The sequence below is a fragment of the Zonotrichia leucophrys genome, unplaced genomic scaffold, assembly GCF_028769735.1.
Source record: "Zonotrichia leucophrys gambelii isolate GWCS_2022_RI unplaced genomic scaffold, RI_Zleu_2.0 Scaffold_337_55901, whole genome shotgun sequence".
NCBI classification, from domain to species: domain Eukaryota; kingdom Metazoa; phylum Chordata; class Aves; order Passeriformes; family Passerellidae; genus Zonotrichia; species Zonotrichia leucophrys.
In genome coordinates this window covers 40,524-55,901 of record NW_026992542.1, presented here as the reverse complement: position 1 = coordinate 55,901, position 15,378 = coordinate 40,524, and the positions used below count along the sequence as shown (strand labels likewise).

The window sequence follows — 15,378 nt, the reverse complement described above, 5'->3', positions numbered from 1 at the left end:
GGGGGCAGAAGGGTTTCAGTAGGCAATTTGTGTTTTCTTCATTAATTTCTGAAAGAAAGTCATAATGTGTTGCACACAGGTAGGGTTATTAGAAAAGAAAGGCCTTATAAAATCAGGCCTACCTATTATTATGTTTGCCCAATTATCCTGTCATGAAAAAAACCCCCAAACAATATTAAAAGTAGTAGCAATTTTAATTAAATATTTAAAATATAAAAATATAAAATTGGATAGAATTTGATTAAAATAAGGGATAATTTGTTTCTAATAATAGCGCATAAGCAACAGATAACTGCGGGGTACGGAGTGCAGGCCTCTGGGACCCTTGCCACATCATGTACAAGCTTGCCAAGTGAAGATTCGTCCTTATATGCCATGTGTCAATGCCGTCTCCTCCCATTTTCAATTCCTCACACTTCTACCTCTGCCCTCATCATCACCTTTACCATCCATATGCCACCACTTGGTTGGTGGTCGCACAAGTCTTTGGGGGTCGTCTGATGAAGATTTTGTAGTCCTCCTCTGTGTCCTTTAATTAACCTTTGGGTTACACCAAGCCAAGACAATGTAAGCCAAAACTAACATAATTACTACATCTGAGTATCAAGGTAATAAATCCCTTATAATTAGCATTTTCCTGGGACACAACCAGAGAGTTCCTTCTTTGTTAATTTTTAGCAACCATTATCTCTGTTCTCTTTCCTTTTCTTTATCTCTTTCCTCCTGTTCCTGAACATCTGCTGGGGGGGGGGGGGGGTTGGGCATGGTGCCCCTCCTCTCCCTTTTTCTTCGGCATTACTACTTTATTACTACTTTTACCTGTTTTAATATTTACAAATATTAATTACTGTGTCAATATTGATTCTTGTTTCAATTGTTAGCAGCATGAATCATACCTATTTACCACACTGTGGTAAATTCCCAGCTGGCCTGTTCCATCTTCTATGTGCAGCCAGCTAACTTCCCATGGGAATAGTCATGAGTGCAGTTAGCACAACAAGCTATTGGGCTAAGAAAACTGTTTGCATCTGTGCATCTGTAATAAACAAGAAACCTGTCCCATGAGCATCCATGGAAGAAAAATGTAATCACCTGAGTGAGTCTTAAAAAAAGAGAGTCTTAACATGTACCCACTAATACACCTTCTAAGCAATAAATTGTGTGGCAAGGAAACTACCAGCCAGTTGAAGATGAACACGAGTCTGTGAAAACAGCATAAAAATTAGTTATGTGAATAAAGAATTGGCTTTTCCTGCATGAAGAAACTGAGTCCCGGCTGCTTTATTGACACAGCAATGTGGCTTCACTCAGCAAGAGCACTTGCAGGGTGTACTGATGAAATACTTGTGTTTGATTCTCAGAATAGGAAGGAGAGGCATTAAGTCTAACAAACAGGGCATAGTCTTTTGAATTCCTTTAGCTTTAACAGGAGTGCTGAACCATGTATTCCCCCACTGCAGTGCTTACTGTGTGCAAGTGGCTATCTTGGCCTTGAGAATAAGGAGAGTGGTCCTGCTAAGAAGGCAGCTGGAATGCATTCAAAGGGAAGAAAGTGTTTTAGGAGGCTCTTGACCACCAAAGGAGAATTTGAGGAATGGGAATATTTCCCAAATGACTGTGTCAGGAACTGGAGTAGTGTCCCAGGCCCTGCCATATTTGATCCATGTTTGAGCAGGTTGACAAGACAATGAAGAAAAGTGTCTTGTTTAACAGGTGGGACCTTGACCCTTGAAAGAGAAACAATGGATTGGTCAATGGGTGGGCAGTCAAGCTTTGAAAGGAGAACAATGCACATTGGAGCCCTTGGTGGCAGAGAGTCATGGAGTCATCCCGAGCCATCATGGCCTCATCTCAAATGCCAGCCATGTGTGAGCTGCTGCTCTAAGTCCTGCTGTAAAATTCCACTCCTGAGCAGGAGATACAAGGCCTAGTTCTGGGCTGGCAAGTTGAGAAGGACGAGATGCACAGCATTTTGATCCAGGGGATGTCCTGGAAGTGCACTGCCTACCTGCCCCTGCTGCCGAGCACCACGCTCCAACTCCTTCTCCTGTTCAGTGGATTTTTGGGAATCCAGAGGTCAGTATGTATTATATGCTACTGCAACTAATAGAATGAACATGCTTTGCAAGCCCAGTGTTGTCCTGGGTTATTTTGTGCCATGGGTCACCTGAACCTGTGACAATGACCAGCAGGCATCTACAGGACACTCCTACTCTGATGTCAATAAATTCTGAGAAGTGATTGAAATATGTTAATAAATTGGAGGTAATGTTTAGCCGGTGAGTTTCAGCAAGGTATTGAATATGTCTTAGTTCCATGGATACAAAGTTCTAGGTGAGATTGCAGGGTGTGCAGGGCTTAGGGAAGTGATTCCCTGAGCACCCAGCACTGAAATCAAGTAATGCCTCCTTTCTAACCCTGAGCTGGCAGCAGGGATCAGGCCTTGCTTGGTCACTTTCATTTTGACAACTTCTGTTAGCAGGTAAGAAAGGTCCAAATGAAACCTGCTCCAGCTGTTTTCCTCTGGTTGATCTTTTCAGGCACCAAAGCTCTGTGCCATGGGTGGCCTGGGTGTGTGCAGAGCAATGCAGCCCCCACAAAGCCCTTGGTTTCCCCACGAGTTGCCAGTTTGACTGCTTCCAAAGGGGAAGAAAGGCAGAGATGTACATCCACAGGAGTCCTGGCCATGTCCAATAAAGGTGCAAATATGTGGGGAGATTTGTTAGCAATTTCAGCTGTTATGCCAACCCAGTGCCTTCTCTCCTGCTTCTGTGCATTATAGGTGAGTAATGTAATAGTTGACTCTCACAATTAAGAGATAGATATTATGTGGATAGATATTATGTTCAAATGTAAAGTGCTGTTATTGTAATATGTCCTCCCATAGTCCTCTTTCTTATCCCCCTTGTAATAGTCTTGGTAGTCGGGGCATTTGGGGAGGGCTGGCTTGTGACCAGCAGGCAGGGTGTAACTACACCAGACCTCCAATCAAGATGCAAGAAAGTAATCTCCACCACTGGACGGCAGAGAAAGAACTGACTGACAAAACATTGGGAGGGGCTAAGGCTAAAAGAAGCAGAGCATCCCTTTTGTAGATGAGCATGTGGCTGCTAGTCATGGAGACTTCCCAGTGCTGCAATCTTTCCTTATACAGTCTTTTCTTAAGGTTTAATAAACCTTTAAAAACTTAAAGGTTGCCACCTTCTCGTAGTGACATCAGAAGGTTGCCTTGGTGCACAGAAGCCCTGAGTGTCAGAGCGCGCTCCTATCTGCCTGATTGGGATGTCCAGGGCACCTACGCTGGAGCGCGGATACTTGCATGTATATACCTAGCTGCCCCTGTGGCTACAGACACCCCCTTTTGAGCTGAACGCCTTGACAGGAGCTTTACCAAAGCAATGGCATCCTAATGTTCTTTCTGTTTCAAAATCAGAAAATCAGTCACTAAGAAAGAGCAGAAGGACATACAAAAGCCAGGTTAGGTTACACCCTAACCTAAGTAGAGAGGAAACATCTACTTACTTGTGAAATGTGTCATAAAATAGGCATCATAAGTAATGCCATAGGCAGCGAAAAGCAAAGGAGCAATTCGCTCAATCATTTTAACACTGCCCTGCAAGTTTGCAGGCTACGCTCACACAGTGGAAAAAGCAAGTCTCCTGTGAGTGTGCAACAGCCCACTGACAATTGCCTCAATCAGAGGGAACAGAATTAGAATGATTATGAAATATGTGAATGAGGCTAGTTGGCCGATGATGATGAAGGGATGTTCTACCGGTTGGCTGCCTACTCAGGTGAGGATTAGGATGTTGGCGACTAGGGTTCAGAACAGGATTTGTGAGAGGGGGCGGAAGGTTATTGATCGTAGTTTGGATGTGTGTAGTAGTGGGACGAGGAACAGGACGAGGATTGAGGCGGCTAGGGCTAGTACGCCTCCTAGTTTGTTTGGGATGGAGCGGAGGATAGCGTAGGCGAATAGGAAGTATCATTCGGGTTTGATGTGGGGAGGGGTGACTAGTGGATTGGCGGGGGTGAAATTTTCTGGGTCGCCTAGAAGGTTGGGGGAGAATAGGGCTAGTGAGACGAGTAGGGAGAGCATTGGTACGAATCCTAGGATGTGTTTGATGGTGGTTATGAGTGGAAGGGGATCTTGTCACAGTCTGTGGGAATGCCTAGCAGGTTCTTATGTTCTTTGAGGCTGTTTCATGGAGAAAGATGAGATGGATGAGAGTAAGGCCTACAATGACAAAGGGAAGAAGGAAGTGGAGGGCAAAGAATCGGGTGAGTGTGGGATTGTCGACGGAGAATCCGCCTCAGGCTCATTCGACTAGTGTTTGGCCGATATAGGGGATGGCTGAGAATAGGTTTGTGATTACGGTAGCTCCTCAGAAGGATATTTGGCCTCATGGGAGGACGTATCCTACGAAGGCGGTTGCTATGAGGGCTAGGAGGAGGATAATTCCGATGTTTCAGGTTTCTTTGTTTAGGTATGAGCCATAGTAAAGGCCTCGGCCAATGTGGAGGTAGATGCAGATGAAGAAGAAGGAGGCTCCGTTGGCGTGAAGGTTGCGGATGAGTCAGCCGAATTGTACGTCTCGGCATATGTGGGCGACGGAGGAGAAGGCTAAGTTGGTGTCTGCTGTGTAGTGCATAGCTAGCAGAAGGCCTGTGATGATTTGGGTGATCAGGCAAACGCCCAGTAGGGATCCAAAGTTTCATCATGTTGAGATGTTTGGTGGTGTTGGGAGGTCGATTAGGGCGTTGTTGATGATTTTGAGGATTCGGTGGTTTTTACGAAGATTGAGGGCCATTGGTTGTTTCTGTATGAAGATATGAGGATGATGAGGATGGATAGGGCGAATGATCCTAGGTAGGCTTTGATTAGGCCTGAGTGGAGAGGGGTGGCGGTTTTGGTTGCTTTAAGTGGTAGGCTGGCTAGCCCCTCTTGACCTACTATTTTGTATCAGGAGAGGTCAATTAGGTGGGATGCAATGTTTTGTCCTCCTTTGAGGAAGTTGGTTATACTTAGGCGGTGGGACAGGGGGTTAATGTTTCCTAGGGATGTTGAAAAGTTTGAGAAGGGGGCTTTTTTTGTGAGGATGAGAAAGCTTTAGCTTGGACAACAGAAGCAGGAGCCTCGTGAGGAACCTTCAGCATGTCCTCAGTGCATCCAAATATTTGAGCCATTTTTGGAAATGACTTTTCCCCCTTTTTCTTCTTGGTTTTTTGTTTTTTGGTTTTTTTTTTTTTGTTTGCTTGGAGGAAGAGGCTGTTCATTTTCTTCTTCTCCCAACTAAAGTTTTTTTCATCATTATTTTCTGCCCTTTTATAGCACTGGGACTGGATGTGCTAGAATTTTAATTTCCAAGGTATCACTTCTAGAGAATACAGTATTTTTGCATGAGAACACATAATTCTGTGCAGGGACCTTGGTGCAGAAGGAACTGTTGTGGTTCCAGGCCAGCCAGTATGGCCTTACAGATCACTTTGAGCTTAGTAGTGCTCATGCCTTTTTGCAGCCCAGGGAATCAGTGTGTGTTGTGTTTGGGAACTGAGCAGGAGGTCAATGCCCTTGCATTCCAGCTGCTCCTCAGAGGTCACAGGAGCTGGAAGGGGCTGGGCTGCATTTCTGATTCCAGCCACTTTAGCTCCACCAGTGTGGTCGAGTCCAAGAGAAGAACTTGCCCGAGCACAGATACACAAAGAGTGCAATTCCCAATGCAATGCTCTGGATCTGATCCCTTTCTGTAAGGACCTACATGCTCCACATTCCCCAAGAGTGTGCTTTTTTGAAGCAACAGGAGAGCAATCTCAGGATTGTAGTTGAGTGTGGCACTGGCTACCAAGTTCTGATATCTGTAGCAACAGAGAGGACAGTAAAGAGAGATTTCAGTAACAAAATCTATCTATCTATCTATCTATCTATCTATCTATCTATCTATCTATCTATCTATCTATCTAACATTTACATAATTGAATCTTCCTGGCTCTGGTCCAAGGCAGTTGGAGGTGCAGAGCTCACCTAAAGCATCCCTTTCTGGAGAGGATTAGAGACATGTTCCCTCAAATGATTCTGAGCAGGCAGAGATGTTTCCCCCTCCAGATATGGTGGTTTTTCCCTTCAGAGTTGTTTTCCTCCTCTGGCCTCTTGTGCCCTGAAGTCTCCAGTTAATTCTTTAAATTTCTGCCGGTCCTAGAGAGGTACAACAATACCATGTTTTGGTGGTGTTTGGTGACTCTGGTCACACATGCATTATGTGACACATGGTTTTCTTCACTGGCATCCCCAGGGCTGTGTAAGTGCATTCATTCATGGGGCCTTAGGAGAGTCTCTTTCCCTCAGCAGCAGCAGCAGCAGCAGCAGCAGCAGCAGCAGCAGCAGGGAGCGGTGGCAGGGTCAGGACGAGCAGGAGGTGGCTGCCCTGGCCCTTTGCTCCCGGGCCCCAGGCCAGGAGGGCTCTGGCTGCAGCAGGGCGCTCTTCGGGCAGCCCCTGGCAGCCTCTGCATGGAGCACGGCACGCTGCCCCGTCCTGCTGGTGCCACTTTTCTTCAGCAATACCCTAGCTCCTCTTCACAAGGAAACAACTCCAGCAATGTAAAAAGACCTAACTCAAGTACACTTCTATCTGCCTTTGTATTGTAGTTCAGGGCATGTATTATTTTGTCTAGAATTTCATGATTTTTATGAAAACATGCATTCATATCTGCACATTTTTGTGGTTTTAATTATTCATATACCAAAACACGCCTTTTTAAACTCTTAATTTATTGCAGTTGGTAATTTTGACGTTGTATATTTTAAAATGTCACAAAACAACACCCTTTGGGTAGTTTTTCTCACCCTTAAAAAAAAACCCCATAAGTCATTTTAGTCTCTGTCTCTCCAAGCTGGTTCATACTGGCCTATTTTAAATCAGGGCTACAATACTTTTAGAGGATTGAGAGAGGTGCAATGAAATGCACACCAGTGATTCCTCTTGTGCAATGTCATGGCCCTGCCATAAAGCCTCTTTTCACTTTTTTTTGTCTCTCATTAGCTCAACTGCAAACACACGTTTAGTTCCAAACTTACACAAGATGAGCAAAATCAAAATGATGCGAGGGGCCTTTGGGAGCTCCTTGCTGATCTTTCTGCTTCTTCAGCTGTGCAAGGCTCTGATCCAGGCAAAAGCATTGCACTTAGTGCTACACAGCATTTGGCTAGAACTCTGCTGATTTCTAGGGAAAGCTGGAGGCCTCGATCTCCCCAGGATGTTTTGGCTGAGCCAAGCTTTGCTGGCTTTTGGCTGCCAATACCATTGCCCCTGCTTTCTTATATCCACAAGTACCATAGCTGGGCAAAAAGTGCCACGTGGGCCATCTTCCAAAGGCACTTTGGTCTGGAGTTTGTGAATGAACGTGAGCCTAATCTACTGCCAAACCATGGGAAAAAAAATCAGGAAACAGAACTTCCCATCCTTAACAAACAACTGACAATTCAGAAGTGGATCTAGAGCTGCTTTAGGGAATGAAAAGGAAGGCAATCTTCCACAGAGTTGTGCTTTCGGGAGCTTTTCTTCTGACTCCCACTCCCAGCTGGCACTGGAAAAAGTCACTTCTCTGCAAGCGTCCGTGTCTTCTGTCTGTCATCAGTTGCTTTGCTGCAACAATCAGAACAGGCATCAGGCTGGAGAGAGGCTCAGCTCCTGCTAGCAACAGGAGCTGCCCCAAGGAGAAAAAAGAAATGAACTTTTACCTCCCAAACCCATCTCCCCAGAGGCTCAAGCAGGATTCCTCTGGTTCCCAGAAATACAAAGAAATAGGGCTGAGAAGACCCTCTGCAGCTATGTGTTCATGCACAAGACTTTGCTGATGCCATTTGTGTTTGGCCTTTTTCTCTTTTCTATCTTTTCTGTATCCCTTGCACATCAATTTTGAGCTCTGTAGGCTACTCTATCTGTGACTACTTTTCTCAGTCCTTTTCCATGGCCTTTACCTAAGCAGAAAGACAAACTTCCAGAGCTCCAAGCACCGGGGGGTAGAAGGCCCCAGTGTTATCTTGGTTCTTCCTGGGACAGACCCCTCCGGGGAGCTGGGGGACTCACCATCCCTGCAAGCCTTTAAAAGAAGACTGGATGTGGCACTCGGTGCTGGGCTTTAGTTGAGGTGTTAGGCCGTGGGTTGGACTCGATGATCTTGAAAGTGTCTGTCTTCCTAGCCAGTGATTCTGTGATTATGTGACTGAGGCAGCTTTTCCTGCAGCCCTGGAAAGTGCTGCGGGTGCCCTTGGCCAAGGATGGGGATAAGGGCTCATGGAAAAGAAGCGAAGGGCTCAAGGCGAAGGCCGAGAGGGCAGAGCTGCCACAGGGCGGCCGAGAGAGAGCCTCATGTCCTCCTCCTCAACCTGCGCCCTCTGCGCTGCCCTTTGCGGCGCCGGCGGCTCCTCTCGCTGCGGGGCTCCAGGGCGTGCTGGGGGCCGGGCCCCTCGTCTCCGGGAAGCGCCGGAGCCTCGGAGGCGAGCGGCTGCTGTGGCCGGCAGGGGAGAGCTACGGCTGCGGCTCTGGGAACGCCGAGTTGCCGCTATGGCCGGCTCCTGCCGCGGCTCCTGCCTCTGCTCCAGCCTCTGCTCCTGCCCTGTGCGCACAGACACGGCCGAGGGCTGTCCGGCAGCTCCATGCCGCTCCGCAGCGGGCCCGGCCGGGCTGCTGCTCCCTGCGGCCTCGGCCCGCCACTGCCGGCACCGCCGCCCTCCCGCCGGCCTCTGCAGCAGCCGGGCCCACACGGGAGGCAGCACATTGAGGCCGGCTCGGAAAAGCCCTGCCCGCAAACCGCCCACCACGACCTCGGCCTCAGGGCACAGGCTACCGGCGGCCCCGCAGCTGCCAGCCGGCCCGGGCCGCCTGCCGGCCTTGGCCACAGCTCCCGCCTGTGTCTCCATGGCCGCGGCTGCTCGGCACAGCGGGCTGAGCACAGCCAGCGCCAGCAGCAGCTCCTCACGGGCCCAGGCTCCTGGTGCTCCCAGCCCGCCCAACCCCGAATTCCAGCCCTGAGGGGCTTGGCGTCCCAATGCATCCCCTGGGGACAGCAGAGTCGGCCGCTGAGCTCAGCCCATGGTGACACCACCAAGTGACCAATGGAAAAATCACCAAATCCTTATCAGAGACAAGAGAAAACTCCCATGGTGCCTGACAGCCTGAAGCAACTGCCAATTACAGATCATTCCATCCATGTGAGAAAAGAGACTTTTGTGTTAAAGCAAAAAAGAGTTATCAAAAAGGCGGGCAGGAACAAACAACAAAGTTATTTGGACTCATGCTTCTTGTGTCTGTTAGAAAGGCCAACAAATGCAATCCTTGCTCTTCTGACACAGCTCTCTCTGTTCATGGTGTGGGACAGCGAGTGCTGATGATGTGCAGGACCTGATGCAAGGGACAGGGACAAGGATGCAGCAGGCACAGTGCCAAGCTGACAGAGGGATGATCTCTGGCAGTGGCACTGAAGTAGAAGAGTTTGCAGGCAGCACAGAAAATGGCTCTTTGTTTCACCTCTTCTTTCAGTGCTGCTAAGAATGTAGCCTGGAGCAAGCTGGGAACACCAGAGCATGGAGCCCTTTCCAGGCAGGGCTGCATCTGCTTGAAGGGGCACAGGGAGCTCAGCAAGAATCAGACACAAACCAGCAGGGGACTGAGGAGCCCCTCTGGTGGCAGTGAGCAGCCTCGGGCTCTGCTCACTGTTGCTGCCATTTTCTATGGAACCATCTCCAAGGACTTCTGTTGTGCTCTGTATTTCTAAGTGCTTTCCCCCTTCGTTTTTTTTTTGTCTCCTGCACCTTGATTTATCCAAATTTTCCTACCCTGTGAGCAGCAGCCCTTGTCCAGAACTGGCTCTAAAATATCAGCAAAGCAGCTAGGAACAACAACGGGTGGAATCCTGTGGCTCAGGAATTCGTATACCGGAGCCCGGCCTGTGCATTATGCTTTGTCAGGACCTCCTTTTCTGTGCAAAAACTAGTGAGCAGTGGAGTTTGTTTGCCTAAGAGCTCCTGAGAAGCAAACGTTGTGCTAGGTTTCTCATGAGCGTATCCGTTAAGTTCATTACTGGCAAACAGAAAGTAAGGCCAGGGTAGCAGAGCACCTGGGAGCTGGTCCCTCCCTGCAAAGGGCTGGTGTAGGATGTGAGAACACCACGTTCGAGCACGGGAGAGCAGGGTAAATGTGCTCAAGGTGCTGCAGGCGAGGTTTGGGCTCACTTACAGGGCAGTCAGGGGTGGTGAGCACTGTAAGATCCAGCTGCAGTCCCCATCCACGTCCCTTTCAGTGCTGGCTTTAGTGTGTCTGCAGCCTGGATCCAGAGCGCCCTGGGCGGCTCCTGAGGCTGCCTTTGCACTCAGGGTGAGGATGCCCAGGAGCCCCTGAGGCCGGCAGTGGGGACCAGGGCTGGGGCTTGTGGCCTGGCAGGTGTGGCTCTGGGGGCTGGGACATGCCAGGGCGTGGGTCACTGTCACTGGCCTCTGGAGCGCTGGTTAACTCTGTGATGTTCCAGGGACAACAGCAAGAGTGGAGAACTGGCTAGACTAGGGTTTGCCTCAGCCAGAACCTCTAGGTCAGCTGCCTAGCAGTAGAGACCCCTGGAGGACCAAGTGGAGCAGGCAGCAGAAGCTCTTCTGTGGTGTAAAGTGCAATGAATTTATTAGGAGAGGCAGAAAGAAGGTATTTTGCAGAAAATCCCTAAAGGGAAGCAAAAGTTAAAAGAACCCCCAGCACCCCTGTGCACGGGTTTTTAAAATCTTTCAAAACGGGGGACGGACACCATACTATAACCAATAAGCGACTGTTGGGGTGTGGTTTCGAGGGCCACAACAAATCAGAACAAGGGGAAGAGAGAGGGTTGGGACAGGGATTGGATCTTGGGGTGAGGGACAGGGAACTTTCTGGAACAAAGGGTAGGGTTTGGGCTGATGGATGGGCCAAAGGGGCCTGGTTGTCTTGACAGACAGGGAAAAGTCTGGTAAGGAGGGAGGGGATTCCTTGAGGGACACTTAGGGAAGAGAGCATAACACGGGGGAGAAATTAACTGTAATGACTCGGGGAACACTTGAACGTACCACAAGATAACAGAACATTTGGCTCAATAAAGTAACACACTGCAACACAGAAATTCAGGCTTTCAGCAGCTGAGAGGTGGCAGTGTTAGAGCCCGCAGCAGCTGGTGAAAGCCATCTCTCTCCTTCAGGTTCTTGCTGTGTGGGAAGGCGCTGCGCGTTGTGGTGGCTGCACTCCCCCTTTGCTGGGAGGATGATCTGTACCAGGGGAGAGCAGAAAGCTGCCATGGTGAGCAGAACATGCTCAGAGCATTACAGTTCAGAGAATGGCACTGCCCCTGAAGGGCAAAAAGCTTGAAAGCATAGAATTCTGTGCAGAACCGTTGCACAAATTTTCTCTTCTAGAACGTGCCCATTTTTGTATACTGTAGGTGAATACTCTGGGTTTTATAGAATATGTGGGGGTTTTTTTTAAGGTTTTTGGGAGAACTCTCAAGTTTATTTCTATTTGCATTTTACATCCAGCAGGTATAAAGATTTTTTTTTTAACTGTTCTTTTGTAAATACTTAGGGAAAAAATAACTAAGCATTTTTTAATTTTTTGGGATATTGTGGTTAATATCCTTAGAAAGAAAACCTTATTGAACACATATGAAAACACCGAGAGAGGGAAAATAACATAAAAGTCTTTTAGTACAGGGCATGTAATAAGGACTGCAGAACTGAGTAATTCCTCCAAGGGCAGAATTAGCAAGATATATCACCAAGAATACCTGCCAAGATATTTCCTTAAAACAAGGGAAATGTGATCTGCAGCCATACGAAGAACAGCCAAAGCAAATTAAAACCTTTGGAAAAGACGGAATTTTGCCAGTGACATCAGTCTGTCTGGGTAATGGAGGGATGCCCATCAACCTTGCACTGCATTCCTCAATATTTGCAATGTCTTTTCTCCCAATTTCTGTGAAGTGAATAAGCTGCAGTTCTTTAACCATTAATTCACTCTTGGGGAATTACCAAGCATCAATTATGTTCTTTTGTAGCTGAGCAGGACTTGGTTTCCCAAATCTTTTACAAAGCAGAAGGGAACCACAGAGTTACTTGTGCTAGTATTAATGAAGGGTTTCATGAAAGCAGGTGAATGAGAGCATTGCATTATAGAACTTTCACATTCAAGAAAACAGGAGTCTACTGAGAATAAAACCTATAAGGCTAGCATAAGATCAGAACAGGATAAAATGAAATTACTAGACAGGAAGTGATGCGTCAGAAATGAAGTGTATCATTTCTGATACATCTGCATGCATTTGCAAGCTAAAACAGAAAAAGAAGGGCAGAGATAGAAAGGAACGAAGATTTTAAAACTGCACTGTACAGAAGAGACTCACAAACCACCAGTGTGAACACAGCTGAGAGATTCATCTTGGAGATGGATTAGAGTGGAATCCATTCACTGAAGATCTCTGGTGCACAGGAGTGCAAAGACTGAGGAAAAAAGGAGAAAAGTTTAATCTCTGAAATCTATTTAGATTCCTGGAAGCATTGTCTAGAGACGTAAAAATCTAAAGCCTCAGAGAATCTGAACCTAAAACTTCCCCAAATGGATTGGTCAGGTATTATGGGCACATCTCTGCTGTTTTCAGGGTCAATGAAATTGACAATGGGTTTCTGGAAATTAGGAATGCCCACCCAGATTTTACCTCCATTACTTGAAGAACACCTTAATAAGGCACTTCAGGAACTGAACACTGACGTTCTCACCCTGCTCTATTTACTTTACGTTTGGGTACAGGCTGGTAGAAGGAGAGATCTGGCTTTGATTTCCAAGTGGAAGGTAAGGAGAAAGACAGGCAGCACAGGAAGCACAAGGCCCTGTCAGAGGACCTGTGGAAGGTAACTTTGTGCCCCAGCACTGTTAGGGGACGTTCCCTGTCATTGGTGCAGGCAGCTGGAGACATAAATACTGATTTATTTGGGGGCCACAGTCTTGGTAAATGCAGAGGTGGTTCAGTAACGTGACATGAGGGAGTTCCCTCAGAGCAACGGGGATGCCTGAAAGAAGTGAACAGCTCACCACAGCCTGGCCCGCTCGGCTGCTTTTCCTTCTGACCCTCCTGGGGAGGCTCTGGCATTTCCTCTTCCCTGATGGAAGTGCAGCTGCTGCCAAGGGAAACGTCCCCATACTCACTCAGTGTTCCCTTTGCTTGCCGGATGCCCCATCTGCTGTCGCTGTCCAGGAGAGCTGCTCTGCACGGGAGGAGGAGCCCGAGGGAGAGGCTTTGAAGATGGGGCAGCTGGGATCCCTCTGCTTGGAGCTCTGTTTAAAGATACACGGACTTGCATGTGAACAGGGATAATTATATGGACTTGTACATATGTAGCCTGCTATTTGTACAGGCCTATTTCTGTACATATGGTATCAGATTTATGAATGTACTGTGTATATATGCACATATAGATACCTGCATACATACAGGTTTTCAGTCGCATCTTTGTGTGTATATGTATCTAGTTCTTTATGTGTATTGTAATATCTGTGTTTAGATTTCCGTATGTATACGGTTGTGTAGGTATCTATTTCTATTGATGTATTGATGTAGTTTTCGGTATATGTCTTTTTAAATAGCTATATTGGTATTTGTTTTGGTATGTATGTATTTTTAAATTTTTTTAGATGTGTATTGATGTATTTCTATATATATTATATTTACATATATATCCAGATATATTGCTGTAAATTTGTATTGATGCAGTTGTACAGATATTTAGATTGGTACTGCTGTTTGTCTATTTACAGATAGGTTTGTTTTATGTATCTCTTTCTTGAATGTAATAGGTAACATTTAATCTGTATTCACATCTGTATATTGTAGTGGTTATTTATGTATTCAGTTCTATTTAAATGTTTCTGGAGTGGTATAGTGGTGGAATTCTATTTGTAGAGTACTTGGTATTACAGGCAAATACTGATATTTTCGTATTTGTATATGGGCTGTATGTTTGCCATAATATGCAATAAATTAAGTTGTTTATTTTCCCTTGATCTCTGTGTATAGTGAGTGTTTGTAGAGGTTTGCAATAAATTAGTTTTTGTTACCAGAAGTTGTTATTTGTATGTTTTTAAATAGTGTGGTGTAACAAATACAGAAATTACTTTTTTAAAATTTAACAAAGATTTGTATAGTTCTGTTTTGTCGGCGCTGGTGTAGCAATTTGTAGGAAGTGCCATTTGTCAAGTGAGATGGATGTGTTGTAATTTGTGCTACGCAAAGCCATGGGCAGATGTAAATGCAGGAGGATTTTGGCCATGCAAATCTCCAGCCATGGCCAGCACATGCCCCACCTGCACTCAGGCTGGGCAAGGGAAGCGCAGATTTGGGCTGGCAGCAGAGCCCCACGTTGGCTCAGAACTCGCTGCAAAGGCCTGCTGGCTGACAAACAGATCAGGGATACATTTTATATATTCTATTCATTTCAGTACATATACTAAAATATATATCATGTAGTGTATTGTAGAAATCCTTAAAATCAGAGGAGTTTTGGAAAGCTGCTTCTCAGTGAAGAGGATTTCTAGGCTGGAGGAATATAAAAATAAAAAGAAGACCATGGACAGTGCCATTGCCAGAGGCCCAGGCTGTTAAAAGGAGGAATGGATCGTTCCCTTTGCTGTCTGTAGCTGATACCCCTGTCAGTAATAAGTAGCAACTGCAGGGGGAACGAGATGGGAAACCGTCTATCTAAACCAGAATGGGGCGTCTTTTACCAGCTTGAGGCAATTTTACAGGGTAAAGGACATTCAAACATCTCAAAACGTGAACTAAAAGACTTACTAATCTGGGTAAAAGTGAATACTCAAAATACAGACTTGAAGTCTGATTTTACCTTTGATTTCTGGGACCAGATGAAGTGGAAAATTCACAATCTAGTCTCTCTCAATAAAGAAGGGTCTTTGGTCAAACTTATGCCTGTCTCCAGAGCTTTAATGGATGGAGAGCTTTGATCAGAATGATTGTAACAGAGACTTTCTCAAACATCAGAACAGAACACCTGGCTCTGAGACTTTAATTCTGAGTGGTGCTGGACCTTCATCCTCCTCTGGGGAGAACTTGGATTTTGTTCAGGGTGTCCTGGCATGTCCGGGGTTTCTCCAGGCAGTGTGGACAGCACCCCGAAGCCCGGAAAAGGGGAATCAGATCAGCTTCCAGCTTTGGTCGTGTTCTCTGCTTTTTCCAGGATTCCCTGAGTCACTGACGCTGCAACCAGGCATCGTCCCAACTCCTCCAGGAAATCATCCACCCCCAGAATTCCCAGAAAAGTGTTTGGGATTCTTCTTGCATTCCAAGAGTTTGGGGGGTCAT

At 46.7% G+C, this 15,378-nt stretch overlaps 1 pseudogene; it reads right to left on the bottom strand.

Moving 5' to 3' along the window:
• Window positions 1-3,701: 3,701 nt before the first annotated feature.
• Window positions 3,702-4,712, bottom strand: LOC135441542 (cytochrome b-like; annotated as a pseudogene).
• Between the last annotated feature and the right edge of the window lie 10,666 nt (window positions 4,713-15,378).